General features: G+C 42.7%; 1 pseudogene; it reads left to right on the forward strand.

The window, feature by feature from the left end:
- The first annotated feature begins 13,042 nt into the window (after positions 1-13,042).
- Positions 13,043-14,768, forward strand: LOC149004875 (UDP-glycosyltransferase 90A1 pseudogene; annotated as a pseudogene).
- The last annotated feature ends 225 nt before the right edge of the window (positions 14,769-14,993 follow it).

Below are 14,993 nucleotides of genomic sequence, written 5' to 3' on the forward strand. Positions count from 1 at the left end.
GGGGAACTAATAGAAATTCGATTGGAATCATATGGCAATGTTAAACATGGACATAATACACTCTATAGCTCAGTTTGATATCAAATGGTATGATGTTAATAGGTAAATCATGGAATACATATGCTAGGCATGAGATATAAGCATTAGCATCAATGAATGGCTAAGGGAATCATGGATTGAGCATGAGTAGGCACTTGGAGTGGTGGTTGCAAGGTTGCAGCACCATTCCAAATGTCCCATCAGCAAGATGACAATAGGAAAGAATAGGAAATGGTAGGATAGAGAGTGGAATGAAGAGTCATACCTTAGTGTAGAAGATGAAGGCAAGAATCAATGATAAACTAAGTGTCTTTGATGAGATACCCTTCACACTAACCAAGGAGCTGCTTTGGGAAGCTCTCCCCACGTTCCCGGGTGAGAAAAATGATTGCAAAAGGCTCAAGGCTCGAGGTCATATTAAATAGAAAAGGAATATTCCATGGAATCATTAACTTGGCAGATCGGGACATTTTGGTCGATGGTCCTTGGTCGATGGTATCAACCAAAATGATCGACCAAAATGTTTTCAGCAGAAAACTCAGGTTTAGAACAGCAACTTCAAGTAGGGATTTGAAAAGCTATACAAGGTCAAATTGAGTAAGGTTTTCTTCCACAATTCAATCAAGAAGTCTAGTTTCGGGGAATACCTTCGGATTGTGCACAAGAGGTCATTTGGTACATCAACCATATTAATCTTCTCCGATGCGCAGACTTTCCTTAAACACTGACAATGTATTTAAGCAAGGGGTATCATTGTCAATGTCCATGGGCTCGGTCTCCGAATCAAGATCATCAATCAGAATGGTCCATAAATCTCTTCTTCCACCACTTCGGGTCCTCGAACCTGAATACATTAGTGGATCCGGGTCAGGGTCAAGGTTAGAATAGGGCTGTATTACATTCTCCCCCCCCCCTTAAAAGAATTTTGTCCTCGAAATTGAAAGCGTACCTGTGCTTCCAAAAAGATGAGGGAACTTCTCCTTCATGTCTTCTTCTTTCTCCCATGAAGCTTCTTCAGGGGTATGGTTTTTCCATCGGATCTTCACCAGAGGGATGGTGCGATTTCACAACTGCTTGTCCTTTCTATCTAGGATCTCGGCTGGTCCTTCATCATAAGAAAGATCGGCACTAAGTCCTTCGGGTGCTTGCTGTAGTATGTGCTCCGGGTTTTCTAGGTATTTCCGAAGCATTGAAACATGGAACACATTGTGAACTCCAGCAAGTGACGGAGGCAAGGCCAAGCGGTATGCTACTGGTCCAACCCTTTCCAGAATCTCAAAAGGTCCAATGAAGCGGGGACTAAGCTTTCCTTTCACATTGAATCTTGTCACCCCTTTCATAGGTGATACTTTAAGGAAGACTTTCTCTCCAATTGGAAATTCTAAGTCGGTTCTTCTCTTGTCGGCATACGACTTCTATCTAGATTTAGCAGACTTAATCCTTTCCCGAATCATGTCAACCATATCACTGGTAGCTTCAATCATCTCTGGACCTAAGACTTTTCTTTCACCAGTCTCGACTCCAATACAAGGGCGTTCTACAAGTGTTACCATACAAAGCCTTAAACGGAGCCATGCCTATTTTTGCTTGATAACTGTTGTTATAGGCAAACTCGACTAAGGCTAGGTGTTCATCCCAATTTCCACCCATGTCAACCACACAAGACCTAAGCATGTCTTCAAGAATGTGAATTGTCCGCTCCGATTGTCCATCAGACTGTGGGTGATGAGCTGTACTCAGATTCAATTGGGTTCCCAAGGCTTTCTGCAATCCATTCCAAAACCTTGAGGTGAACCTAGGATCACGGTCCGAAACGATACTCACTGGTACTCCGTGTAGACGAACTACATTGTCCACATAAAGTCTAGCTAGCTTATCCAAAGAGTAGGTGATCTTCATAGGAATGAAATGGGCTGATTTAGTCAACCTATCAACAATCACCCACACAGTGTCATTTCCCTTACTAGTCCGCGGCAAGCTAATCACAAAGTCCATTGAGATATCTTCCCACTTCCAACTAGGAATAGGAAGGGGTTGAAGTAATCCAGATGGGGGTTGGCGAACAGCTTTCACACGTTGGCAAGTTCCACACCTGGCAACAAAGTCTTCAACATCTGCTTTCAAACCATTCCACCAAAAATGTTACCTCAAGTTCTTGTACATTTTGGTACTTCCAGGGTGTACTGTAAAGATGGACTGGTGTGCTTCTTTCAATATTTCTTTCTTGATTTCATCAACAGCGGGCACACAGAGTCTACCTCTAAACAATAAGGTACCATCCATAGATGTACTAAAAGCAGGGTCCATTTTTTAATTCGAGGCAATCTTATCAATCTTCTCTTTCAACTCTTGATCAGAACTTTGCAAAGCAACAATTCTATCTCTAAGGGAGGATCTTGCAGTCATGGCATAGAGAATACAATCCGAACCCTTAGGGATCACTTCCAAACCAAATCTTTCCATCGAGGACAACAAAGGCCGACTCAAAGCATTTAAATCCAACTCTTTTCTTTGACTCTTTCTACTAAGAGCATCCGCCACTACATTTTCTTTACCCAGGTGGTACTGGATGTCACAATCATAGTCAGAGACCAACTCCAACCATCTTCTCTGTCTCATATTTAACTCCTTCTGGGTGAAGAAGTATTTCAAACTTTTATGATCCGTGAAGATGGCGATCTTCTCACCGTATAGATAGTGTCTCCAAATTTTCAAAGCAAATACAACAGCTGCAAGCTCTAAGTCATGAGTGGGGTAGTTCCGCTCATAATCCTTTAGTTGTTGAGAGGCATAAGCCACTACCTTTCCGTGTTGCATCAACACGCAGCCCAAACCGATTTTAGAAGCATCGTGTAGACCGTCAATCCACCGGAACTATCGGTATAGTCGAACCGGCGCGCTTGTCAATCTAACTTTCAGCTCTTCGAAGTTCTTCTCACAAGAATCGGTCCAGACAAACTTCTCCTCTTTTCTAGTTAGCTTAGTCATAGGGGCAGCCAACCTAGAAAAGTTTTCAATGAATCTCCGGTAGTATCCTGCTAATCCAAGAAAACTTCTTATCTCGGTCACGGTCTTCGGTCTTTCCAAATCGATAACAGTTTGGACTTTCTCTCGGGTCAACACGAATACCCTCGGCTGAAACAACATGGCCAAGAAACACTACACTTGAGAGCCAAAAGTCACACTTGCTAAATTTAGCATAGAGTTTCTTTTCTCTCAACCTTTGCAACGTGCGAGTTCAGGTGCTCCGCATGCTCTTCCTCATTCTTTGAGTAAATCAAGATGTCATCAATGAAAACGATTACAAATTTATATAGTACATCGTGAAATACTCAGTTCATGAGATCCATGAACACGGCAGGGGCATTAGTCACGCCGAAAGGCATCACTTTAAATTCATAATGTCTGTACCTTGTTCTCCAACGCTGTCTTAAGGATGTCACTTGACTTCACCTTCAGCTGGTGATATCCCGATCTCAAATCAATCTTTGAAAAGACAAAGCAGCACCCTTCAATTGATCAAAAAGGTCATCAACCCGAGGCAAAGGATATCTGTTCTTGATTGTCACCTTGTTCAATTCCCGGTAGTCAATGCACGTACGCATACTACCATCTTTCTTCTTTACAAACAAGACCGGAGCTCCCCAAGGTGACACACTTGGCTGCACGAAACCTCTCTCTAAGAGTTCATTTAATTGAGTTTGCAACTCTTCGAGTTCGGTAGGTGCCATTCCGTAAGGGGCCTTGGATACAGGAGCCGCTCCCAGAATTAAGTCTATAGAAAACTCAACTTCCCTATCGGGAGGCAAACCTGACAAGTCATCCGGAAAAACATCAGGGAATTCACTAACAACTCTGACTTCTTCAAGTCTCTTCTTCTCTCTGATCTTGCTTCCAGACGAAGCATTTCCCAAAAAGGCATGGACTTGCATTAGAGTGGACAAGGTCTTTTTGCTAAATCTTCCCTTCTCTCCTTGAAATTCGAAACTGAATTCTCTTCTACACGGAACTGAATCTTCTTTGAGGAACATAAGATCACGGCATTGTAGAAGGTCGACCAGTCGATTCCCAAGATTACATCAAAATCTCTCATGTCAAATAATACAAGGTTTGCCTTCAGATCTCTTCCACAAATCAAAATAGAACAATCCTCTAACACTTTATCTAGTTTAACAGCAGACCCAACAGGGGTTCAAATAGATAAATGACTAGATAAACATCGAGGTGTCAAGTTAGTTCTCAAGGCAAAAGTAGATGATATGAATGAATGTGATGCACCTGTATCAAATAATACAAATGCGGGAAGAGAAGCTACTAACAGTAGTACCCTTACAACATCGTGGCGGGGGTCTTGCTCGGTACCGAGATATGCTAAACACTCTGCCAGAGGGAGGGGCAAAGTAGTAGCAGGAGTACTCTTCACTATAGGAGCTTGAGGTTGCACAGACTTGTTGGGGCAAGAACGAGCATAATGGCCTGCTTGCTTGCAGAGGAAGCAAGTAGTATCTTTCGGTCCAATAGGAGCTGCAGCAGGTGGAGGTCTCTGATAAGCTGGTCTAGGATTCACCATCCCAGGCCTAGGAGGATAAGTAGCTCCCTGAGGTCTTGCTCCACTGGACTGACCATAATAGCTCACAGGAAGGGAATTAGGATTCTGACCAACATGTCTCGGCTGAAAGGCGGGTGCAGGATAAGGAGTAGGTCTAGCAAAACGCCGATCAGTGCGGTCCACAAACCCAAAAGATCTAGGTTGCCAGGGTTTCTGAACTCGAGCATTTTCCTTTTCATTCTCTTCAAGCTTCTTCGAGTTTTGAACCACCTGAGCATATCCTTCAAGAGGCAAGACAGTGAGGTATGCCTTAATAGAAGGTCGCAAACCCTTGAAAAAATTTTTCGCCTTGGCTTCTTCGGACTTAATAGACTCGGGGCGAAGAAGAAAAGTTCTTCAAATTTCTCGCGATACTCAAGCACGGACAAAGTACCTTGTACTAAGGCCATGAACTCGGCCTCCTTTGCGTCCTTTACAGCTTCCGGAAAGTAGTTCTTGCAAAAAGCTTCCTTAAACTTCTCCCAGGTAACAACACCACCATTCAAGGTCTCAAGGATAGGCCTAGTGGAAGCCCACCATGCATCGCCTTCTTGTCAAGCTTCGCTCGGCAAACAACACTTTCTGAGCATCAAAACATTGCAAATGTCTGAAGGCCTTCTCCAACTCACGAAGCCACTTGTTCGGAAAGAGGGTGTCCTTTGTTACACCAATAAAGGAAGGTACTTGTAACTTTAGGAAACTTTCCATCAAACGGGTGTGGAGTGTCCCGGTGAATCTTTCCATAAGAGGGGTTGCGGCTCCGTGGGTTCCAATTCCGACACGGTTTTCATTGCGAAGGGTAGCAAAACCAGTCATCATTTGATTAAATTGGGCAGCCTCGCTGTTGCATCATGTTGGTCATGACGCTGGCGATATCTCTAAAGCTTCCGATATCAGGGGCACCAGGAATGCCATTCGTGGTGTGGCTATCGTCCTGTGTCTGCTGATCAGAGCCCCCAGCAGGGGTTTCTTCGTTTCCGTTGCTTCCGGATCCGACGAAACGATTTCTAAGTAAGACCATTATGCAAGGATCAAAGATAAGGATACCAAAATTTCAAATTTGACAAAGACAACTTGGCCAACGAATAGGATAACCGAATCATGGTTAGAATTATCAATATAACAGTAAAATAAATCAGCATAGATCAAAATCCAAAGGAAATGAGTCCAAGAATCAAAAACTCCCAAAATAACCCAATGCAAAAAAATAAAGGATTTTGGTCGATGGTATCGACCAAAATGATCGACCAAAATAAATTCTGCGCGAAAAATCAGATTTAAAGGGCCCACTTCTCATTTCATTTTCATTTCTCACTCAACCATTTCGAGTTTAGCTTTGGAGAAAGCGATTTTCTAGGGTTTTCAAGAGTGCTAGGACTTGATTCAAGGCTTCAATCATTCTTGATAATCTCACTTGATCATCTACACAACTAAGTTCTCTTTCTTGTTGTGTTCTTCAATAAAACTGAGTAATACTTGTAGCTAATGGTTAGAATCATACATATAAATGATTAGAAACATGTTTTCATAACTTTTCAAATAAGAATGAGTTCCAAACACAAGATTGCATCCATTTTGGTTACCAAAACACTATTCATTTCACAAAAACTCAACTTTACAAGCACTTGTCTCATTTTCAACCAAAAAGGAATTTTGACATGAAACAAATTTCTACAACACTGGTCTACTAGGGGTAAAGTGTTCCCACTCTCCATTCGGTCAAATTCCATTTTTCAAAAATCACAAATGCAAGCCAAAAGAGGGATCTTTCTCTCTCTTACTTGCTGAATTTTCACTTTGAATATGCCAAAAAGATGGATTTTCACCAAATAAAGTATTCTAGCATGCTTGTATAGGTCTTATGCATATGTTAGAATGATCAAATCAAAATTTCACCAAAAATCGAATTTTCTGAAAATTTACGAAAATGCCCTTCATCTAACAATCATACACTGAGACTAATCCAAATGAGTTTCTTTCCTTGTTTCAACAGATACACCATGCCTAGAGGAGGGAGACGAGTGGACAGGGGTAGAGGACTTGTTCCCCGGGCTGAGGTCATAGACGAGGAGCATTTCACTACTCCTATGGCGGAGTTTCTATACGAGCATTATTTCCATGATATACCGATCGAGCACGAATGATTGGTGGATGTGGATGATTTAGAGGTATTTCGCATCCGAGAGAGATTAGAGGCTATGGATTGGCTTCACTTATACACTACGGCACAACCAGTCTACCCAGATCTTATCAGATACTTCTATAGTAATCTGACTTACCGTATAGAGGATGATCCGAGGGATGGTTCTAGGATTGTCATAGATTCCATGGTCGGAGGTAGAGAGATCAATTTCACTATGAGGACACTGGCTCGCATCTTAGATGTACTGATCGTACGAGATTCCCATTGGTGGATTCCCGCTGGTACAGATATCACAGAGGTGCTTCTTCCTTATGAGGTATACGAGGTGTGCATGACTCTATGGGATGACATTGACTGTTATATGCCCCGGTGTGGTACCGTGATGCGTCCTTCAGCTAGAGTTATCGCTCGCATCGTCGGGCGAAACATCCTTCCAAAGGCAGGGCATCATAGCAAAGTGTCGGCGATGGAGGCACTGATCATTTATAGTATGTATACTGGAGTACAAATAGATTTAGCATACATCATGCAAAATGTCATGATTGATCGGATCGAGTTTCCTGGGGATAGGAACTTGGCTTTCGGTCGACTCTTGACTCGTATCTTTAAGTACTTTGGTGTGGACTTGGAGCATACACCTACGATTCAGGGTCGAGATTTAGGTGAGCCCATTTGTGCATGGTTGATCAGGAAGATGGGGCTCCAGGATGCAGTCAGATCAGAGGATGAGGATGATATTGATGATGCATCAGGAGATGACGACTCAGAGGATGATAGTACTGATGATGATGATGGTGGTGACGATGATGAGCATAGTGAGGATGATGATCAGGGTCATGATGAGGTTCCGAGGCATGAGGAGGTTCCCGCTCCACGATTTACTGAGGTCGGAGGCCCATCACACACGACTTCTGAGGCTCCAGATGTGGCTTCCCATCAGTCGTCGATTTACTCTATTCTTGAGAGGATCGAGGCTCGGCAGGAGAGGATGGAGTTACACATGTGCACCCTCAGTGAGAGGTTTGCACTATTGGAAGAGGAGTTCAGATCTAGGAGGGATCAGACAGATCGCAGGAGTCGTTCACCTACCTAGACATCACTAGGAATTTTCTTTTATGTCATTATGGATGTATGTCTCTTTTTCAGACTTGTAAAAATTTCCCTATGAAATCAATGAAGTTCAGTTGTTTTGTCTATAATATTGTGTCTTATTCATGAGTCAAATTATGTTTCCATATTTTGGTTTCTAGTCCAGGTTATCTATTATTCACTTCTAGGAGCACTTGAGTCACTTTCAGATCTGTGACTCGGAAATGTTCCGTCACCGTTTCTGTGGTCGGGGTTCCACTTGAACTTGGCTCTGATACCAATCTGTCACATCCACCCAGCCGGTACCCCATTTGGAATACCCGGGATGTGATCCACAGTCCAAGGATCAATGATCTGAGGTCCATGCCTCCCACATACACGGTAACACAATCATGAACAAGTAATAATCAATGGTAAAAACAGTTAATACTAAATATCATGAATAAGATAAGACTAAATAAATCAGAGTGCGGAAGGCAATAACATTAAAGCATAATCATAAGGGTGAGAGAAGGTATGATAACCACTCTCTCAGAACAGCGGAAAAGAAGTGTGATAACGTCAAATACATGTCTAAGTGTCAAAAGATAATCTCAAAGATAAGTTAGTTACAAGACCAATGGTTCCACAAATACACCAGGGGAATGGGGCACTATGCTAGGGTTTCTTCTATACTAATGGTAGTCTCCTCAACAGTACGGATGAAGTAAACCCAGCGCTGCCGCTCCCGCACAACTGTGGGGCTAACCCTAGTGCGAATAATAATCCTCCTCGGCTCCAATATACGAATCCTCACCGACGCCACTACCCGGAGGGTAGTATGTGGAATCATAGTCCGCCTCATAGGAGGTGCCATCGTAATCTTCGGTACCTGGAATGTAATCTAAAACATTTGCACAAAAGGAATGAGTTCGAAGAACTCAGCAAGGAAGTTATTCCATAATTAGAAATCATACACATTCAGAACATATAATAATGCAATGTGATATGGAACATATGATGCAGATATGAGCCTAACTCTATGAATGCTTGGTCTCTAAGGTAGACATGCTTTAAGTCATAGCACCGTACTTCTCTGGTCTTGAGTCACTCTCCCATTTCCATATCTTGGGAATGCCCGGGGAAGATCGGTAAAGTCATCAAAAACCATGGTAAGGGGAATCGGTCACCGCTCTCTCACATCACCATTTGGTCAAGTACTGGCACATGTCACAATAAAGCCTAGCCCAATGCAAGTCATCTACTCAGTCGGTCAAGTCAGATTCAAATACGTCCATTCCTCGCCCCCGGCGATCCTTTCCGGTATCCTTCACACTAGAGTCAGCGAAATCCCGGATTTCGGACTCATCAACCCTATTGGTCATCCACATATAGTAAACGGGAAGCTCTCACGTCCTCTCACGGATTGGTTACCGGTCTTGAGCGCCCGTGAGCCCAAGTCTATCCATATGCAACTCTACCAATAAATGGCCCCTTTCGTGTATCCGTAGCATGGTTTATGTCCCCTACCGGATTGGCTACCGGCCTAGAGCGCCCATCCAACCATACACTACCACGGGTTGTTCGGTCTCAATGCCCTTCCGATTCGGGTCTGACACGACAAGGATGAACCTAGCCACACAACTAGACATTCCTATGTATGTCATCCAATAACTCGGGAGAGTGTCGATAGGCACCATCGGAGAACATCCCATACTATTCCCTCCGATGCCCAAGGACAGAAGTGTCGGTAGGACACCCTCCAATCCCAAGTCATACGTAAGCAATCACACATCGATCTCATCATTTCTCATGCATCCAATGCATATTCATAATAGTACTCAAATCATGATATTGAAACGAATCATTATAAACATAAGCAAATCAAAATGATAGAGTAACACAACAAATGTATAAAGATTTAAATGTTACTGTTCTAACACATATGTATCAGTATCATAATGATTGAAAGAAATTTAGGGATTTCATTCTTTGAACAAAGCATAGTTCAATATTTAATGACTTATATGTTTATGGATATAACCATCCTTACCTTGGATGAGTTGATGATGAATTGAGAATACCAAGAATAGTCCAATAGAAGTGTTAAGGCCCTAAACAAACATCAATAATAAGTTAGAAAAGGAGTCGGGAAGATCGGATGTCATTTGAGTCAAAATCGACCAAGGTTGTCTGTCAAGAACAACTTTGGTCGATGGTTTTGGTCGATGGTATCGACCAAAATGATCGACCAAAATAATCCTCGGGCAAAATAGTGGATTTTGGGGATTTTGGTCCGAAATGAGTCTTCCGGTGTTCGGATTAATCTGAAACTTGGAGGCATACTTAACAACAGTAGTAGGACAGTATAAATCAAGGAATTAACACAATCCAATGGTCTAATTAAAAAGCCCCAATTTGAGCTATTAAGTTCAAGTGATAAACATCATGGCATGAGTTGGAATTGATTGCATTGATGAGGAATAGCATGCAATAGCTAGGGGAACTAATAGAAATTCGATTGGAATCATATGGCAATGTTAAACATGGACATAATACACTCTATAGCTCAATTTGATATCAAATGGTATGATGTTAATAGGTAAATCATGGAATACATATGCTAGGCATGAGATATAAGCATTAGCATCAATGAATGGTTAAGGGAATCATGGATTGAGCATGAGTAGGCACTTGGAGTGGTGGTTGCAAGGTTGCAGCACCATTCCAAATGTCCCATCAGCAAGATGACAATAGGAAAGAATAGGAAATGGTAGGATAGAGAGTGGAATGAAGAGTCATACCTTAGTGTAGAAGATGAAGGCAAGAATCAATGATAAACTAAGTGTCTTTGATGAGATACCCTTCACACTAACCAAGGAGCTGCTTTGGGAAGCTCTCCCCACGTTCCCAGGTGAGAAAAATGATTGCAAAAGGCTCAAGGCTCGAGGTCATATTAAATAGAAAAGGAATATTCCATGGAATCATTAACTTGGCAGACTGGGACATTTTGGTCGATGGTCCTTGGTCGATGGTATCGACCAAAATGTTTTCAGCAGAAAACTCAGGTTTAGAACAGCAACTTCAAGTAGGGATTTGAAAGGCTATACAAGGTCAAATTGAGTAAGGTTTTCTTCCACAATTCAATCAAGAAGTCTAGTTTCGGGGAATACCTTCGGATTGTGCACAGGAGGTCATTTGGTACATCAACCATATTAATCTTCTCCGATGCGCAGACTTTCCTTAAACACTGACAATGTATTTAAGCAAGGGGTATCATTGTCAATGTCCATGGGCTCGGTCTCCGAATCAAGATCATCAATCAGAATGGTCCATAAATCTCTTCTTCCACTACTTCGGGTCCTCGGACCTGAATACAATAGTGGATCCGAGTCAGGGTCAAGGTTAGAATAGGGCTGGATATTACACGCGGAGTGCTTGACTCACCTCAAAAAGTTGAATCTTTACCTGATTCAATTGATCTTGAAATGTCCCCGGAGGATCATGTCCTCCTTGACCACCATCTACCTCAAGAGGTGGTAGACTTCCTTGGGGAATATCTGAATTATTCTCTCTAGGAATTTGAACACCAGCATCACGTTGTGCAGCGGCTACTGCAGCTTCCGCCAATCTAGTCACCATAGCTTTATAAGACTTTCCCACAGACGGCGCCAAATTATGCGTCCAAAATCTGCTCAGCCCTTAGATCTCCTTGTGATGACCTGCAAAACGAAAGCGTCAGATGTGGCCCGACCGCTAGGGTCGGGAGTCCACCTCCGAAGGCTAAGTCAGTTAATGAACTTAATCACAAACAGCTCTGTTAGACACACAAAGCTAAGGAATGAAAAACTGGGAAAGTGATCAAGATCGTAAGCCCCTGATAGTTTACGTCTACCAGTGTGTGTATGGATCTGAGTCCCCTCACCTCGTAGGTGAGTAAGGTTTATATTGAGTGTACCTTCAAATCTTCTTCGTTGGATTCATTTGAGCCTTCTTCGGATAGTCGTTGGATCCTAACAGTTAGATCCATTGAGCGATAGACTTCTACTAGTTTGAACTAGTAGAGGACTCCTGAGATAACCTCACGGTTATTCAATGATTATCCCTTTAATAATGATAAGTGACAGCCGCCAAGTTGTGTCTGCCATCATTAGGGTAATTAACCTAATCCATAAGTCGGATTAGGGCGTGCCTGTTGCCGATTTAGTTTTCTTCCTCAGCAAGCTATTTTCTGGACCTGGCTCGCTCGGAAGCGAGTCGATTCCCTCCGTCTCGACTAGGGTCGAGGGTCAAACCGAATACGAACCAGGTTCGATCATATTTCCTCCATATCACCATCTAATCCTATACCATCAGTTAATGAATGTCGGCAGTTCGGGAGATTCAAAATTTTCAATATTCAAGGTAACACTCCCTTCCAAATATCTGATGAAAAGACACCTTTCGGATGTTTTTTGAGGCGTGTACCAATAGCACTACATGGCTGTCAAATAGAAAAGACTAGAGCATTTATCACAGATTCACCGTCAAGCCTACCTTGCTTTAAACCAGAAAAGAATCGAACCCACCTCACCACAAATAAAATAAATATCGACAAAAGCTTTACACCTCACTGTTTACGTATATGCTCACCAAAGCAAATGAGGAACTTTTATTTGGAGGAAAATTACTTTATTAGTTACAATTAGATTTATGATAACAAAATAGACACTCATTATTTCTGTTTAAAGTTTGAGGTTACAAAACTTCTTTTTTTTTTTCACCGTTTTACTTCTTTTCTATTGACTTTTAAAGAAATTGAAAACCTGAAAGAATGATGAAATCTTATAAAAGAAAGTAAAAAATCATTATGGATGAGATAAGAAATGTTGCATGTACAATGATTACATTCAGAGAGACGGCTCATAGTCAAACCTACAACCTCTTCATTACAAGGCTTGAATCTTACAGCTAGTGATTAGTTTTGTAAAACCCATTTTAAAACTTTTTGTTTTCATTAATTGAAATAAATCTAATTATACCTAATCAACTAATTTTTCTTTACTTTTTTTTTTCTTCCGTAAATAGATGACAAAATTCCATACCATTGGCGATTAAACGATATTATCCCCCGGTGGGCCCTATAAGCAAGAACGTTAAGTTGAAATGTTGACTATATATACAGCAAGGCAGACAAGTAGAGAAGAGAAGAGAAGAGACTCGAAAGGAAGGAACAGCAGAAGAGAAGAAGAAGAAAGAGAAGATGGTTTCTAAGTCGTCTCTCCATGTAGTGCTGTTCCCTTTCATGTCAAAAGGCCATACGATTCCTCTGCTTCACCTCGCTCGCCGGCTCCTCCTCCTCCGCCGCGGCATCACCATTACCATCTTCACCACTCACCAAAATTCTCGTTTCATCCGTCAGTCTCCTACCCGATTCACAACCCACCATCTCAATAATCGAACTCAAATTTCCTTCACATATTCCCGAGCTCCCACCAGGTATCGAGAGCACAGATCAGTTTCCTTCCATGTCTCTCTTCATCCCTTTCGTCAGAGCCACCCAACTGATGCAACCAGACTTCGAAAATGCCCTCACCAAGCTCTCTGCTACCTCCGCCGGCATCGACTGTATAATCTCTGACGGTTTCTTATACTGGACTCAGAAATCTGCAGAGAAATTCTCCATTCCAAGACTCGTTTTTTACGGCATGAACAACTATGTCATGACTCTCTGCCGAGTCTTCGTACTGAATAGTTCCGATTTGGTGAAACTCGGCTTGGATGAGCCCTTCACGGTGCCTGGCTTCCCGTGGATCACTCTCACCTTAAACGATTTTGAGCCGACCGTGAATGGATCAGAACCAAATGGTCCACAGATGGAATTTCTGGTGGAAACCGCCATAGCTACGTCCAGAAGCAAAGGTATGGTGGTAAATAGCTTCTACGAGCTCGAGCCTGTCTTCTTGGACTACTGGAACCGTGAGTTCGGTCCTAAGGCCTGGTGTGTGGGACCCCTTTGCTTGATGGAGGCAAAACAGGAACAGGAACCCGAATCCAAACCCAAAGCCGAATGGATCAAATGGTTGGACCAGAAATCGGTCGAGGGCCGGTCGGTTCTGTATGTAGCGTTTGGTTCCCAGGCTCAGATCACGGAGGAGCAGCTGAGAGAGATTGCAGTCGGGTTGGAGCGATCGGAAGTGAGTTTTTTGTGGGTGGTGAGATCGAAAAGCAAAGAAGGGATGGGTGATTTGGAGGAGAAGGTGAAAGGGAGAGGATTGGTGGTGAGAGACTGGGTGGACCAGGTGGAGATACTGAACCACGAGAGCGTGAAGGGTTTTCTGAGTCATTGCGGTTGGAACTCGGCGATGGAGAGTGTATGTGCTGGGGTTCCGATGTTGGCGTGGCCTATGATGGCGGAGCAGCACCTGAATGCGAGAATGGTGGCGGAGGAGCTGGGCGTGGGGTTGAGGATTTTGGCAAGTAACGGGTCGGTTCGTGGGTTTGTGGGTGGAGAGATAGTGGAGAAGATGGTGAAAGAGTTGATGCAAGGAGAGAAGGGAGAAGAGGTGAGGAGGAAGGTGCAGGTAGTAAGGGAAGCTGCTAGGAATGCCGTGGAAGAATGTGGTTCGTCGTGGCACACATTGAACCAGTTAATTGATGACACGTGTAGATCCGAATAATTTATGACCCGTTGGGTTGCTGACTCGAAGCATTGTTAAAAAGATGGGTTTAATTATCTTTATTGTTGTCCAGCCTAGGAACCTAGGACACACTTCCAGATCCATGGACGTATGAGCTATGACCACCTTAAAATAGAGTAACCGGTAAATCTTCTATATTTCTCCACTGTTTTGGAACAGCACATCCTTCTAAGCCATTTTGAGGCTTCATTCTCTACTTCATTAGTCATTCCCCAGATTTGCGGTTTTGGAGGTTTTAACTTATTTCTCTCATTTTTTTTTCTTTTTTTGGTAACCTATTTCTCTCATTTTAACTCTCTTGTTTTTGCTTTGTCTATTCAATACGTAATAGTTTATCTTTGTGAGTGGTTGCTTCCTTTATTACTTCTTGATTTCTCTCTCTAAAAGTTACATTTGTGTTCTTGATTATCTTCTTCTTACATTGTAGGTCCTGGTAAAACTTTTCTTCCTTGGTAACAGCAGCTTTGCAGAATGG

Source organism: Hakea prostrata, chromosome 9 (genome assembly GCF_041222555.1).
Source record: "Hakea prostrata isolate BN-2017 chromosome 9, UWA_Hpros_2, whole genome shotgun sequence".
Taxonomy (NCBI): Eukaryota; Viridiplantae; Streptophyta; class Magnoliopsida; order Proteales; family Proteaceae; genus Hakea; species Hakea prostrata.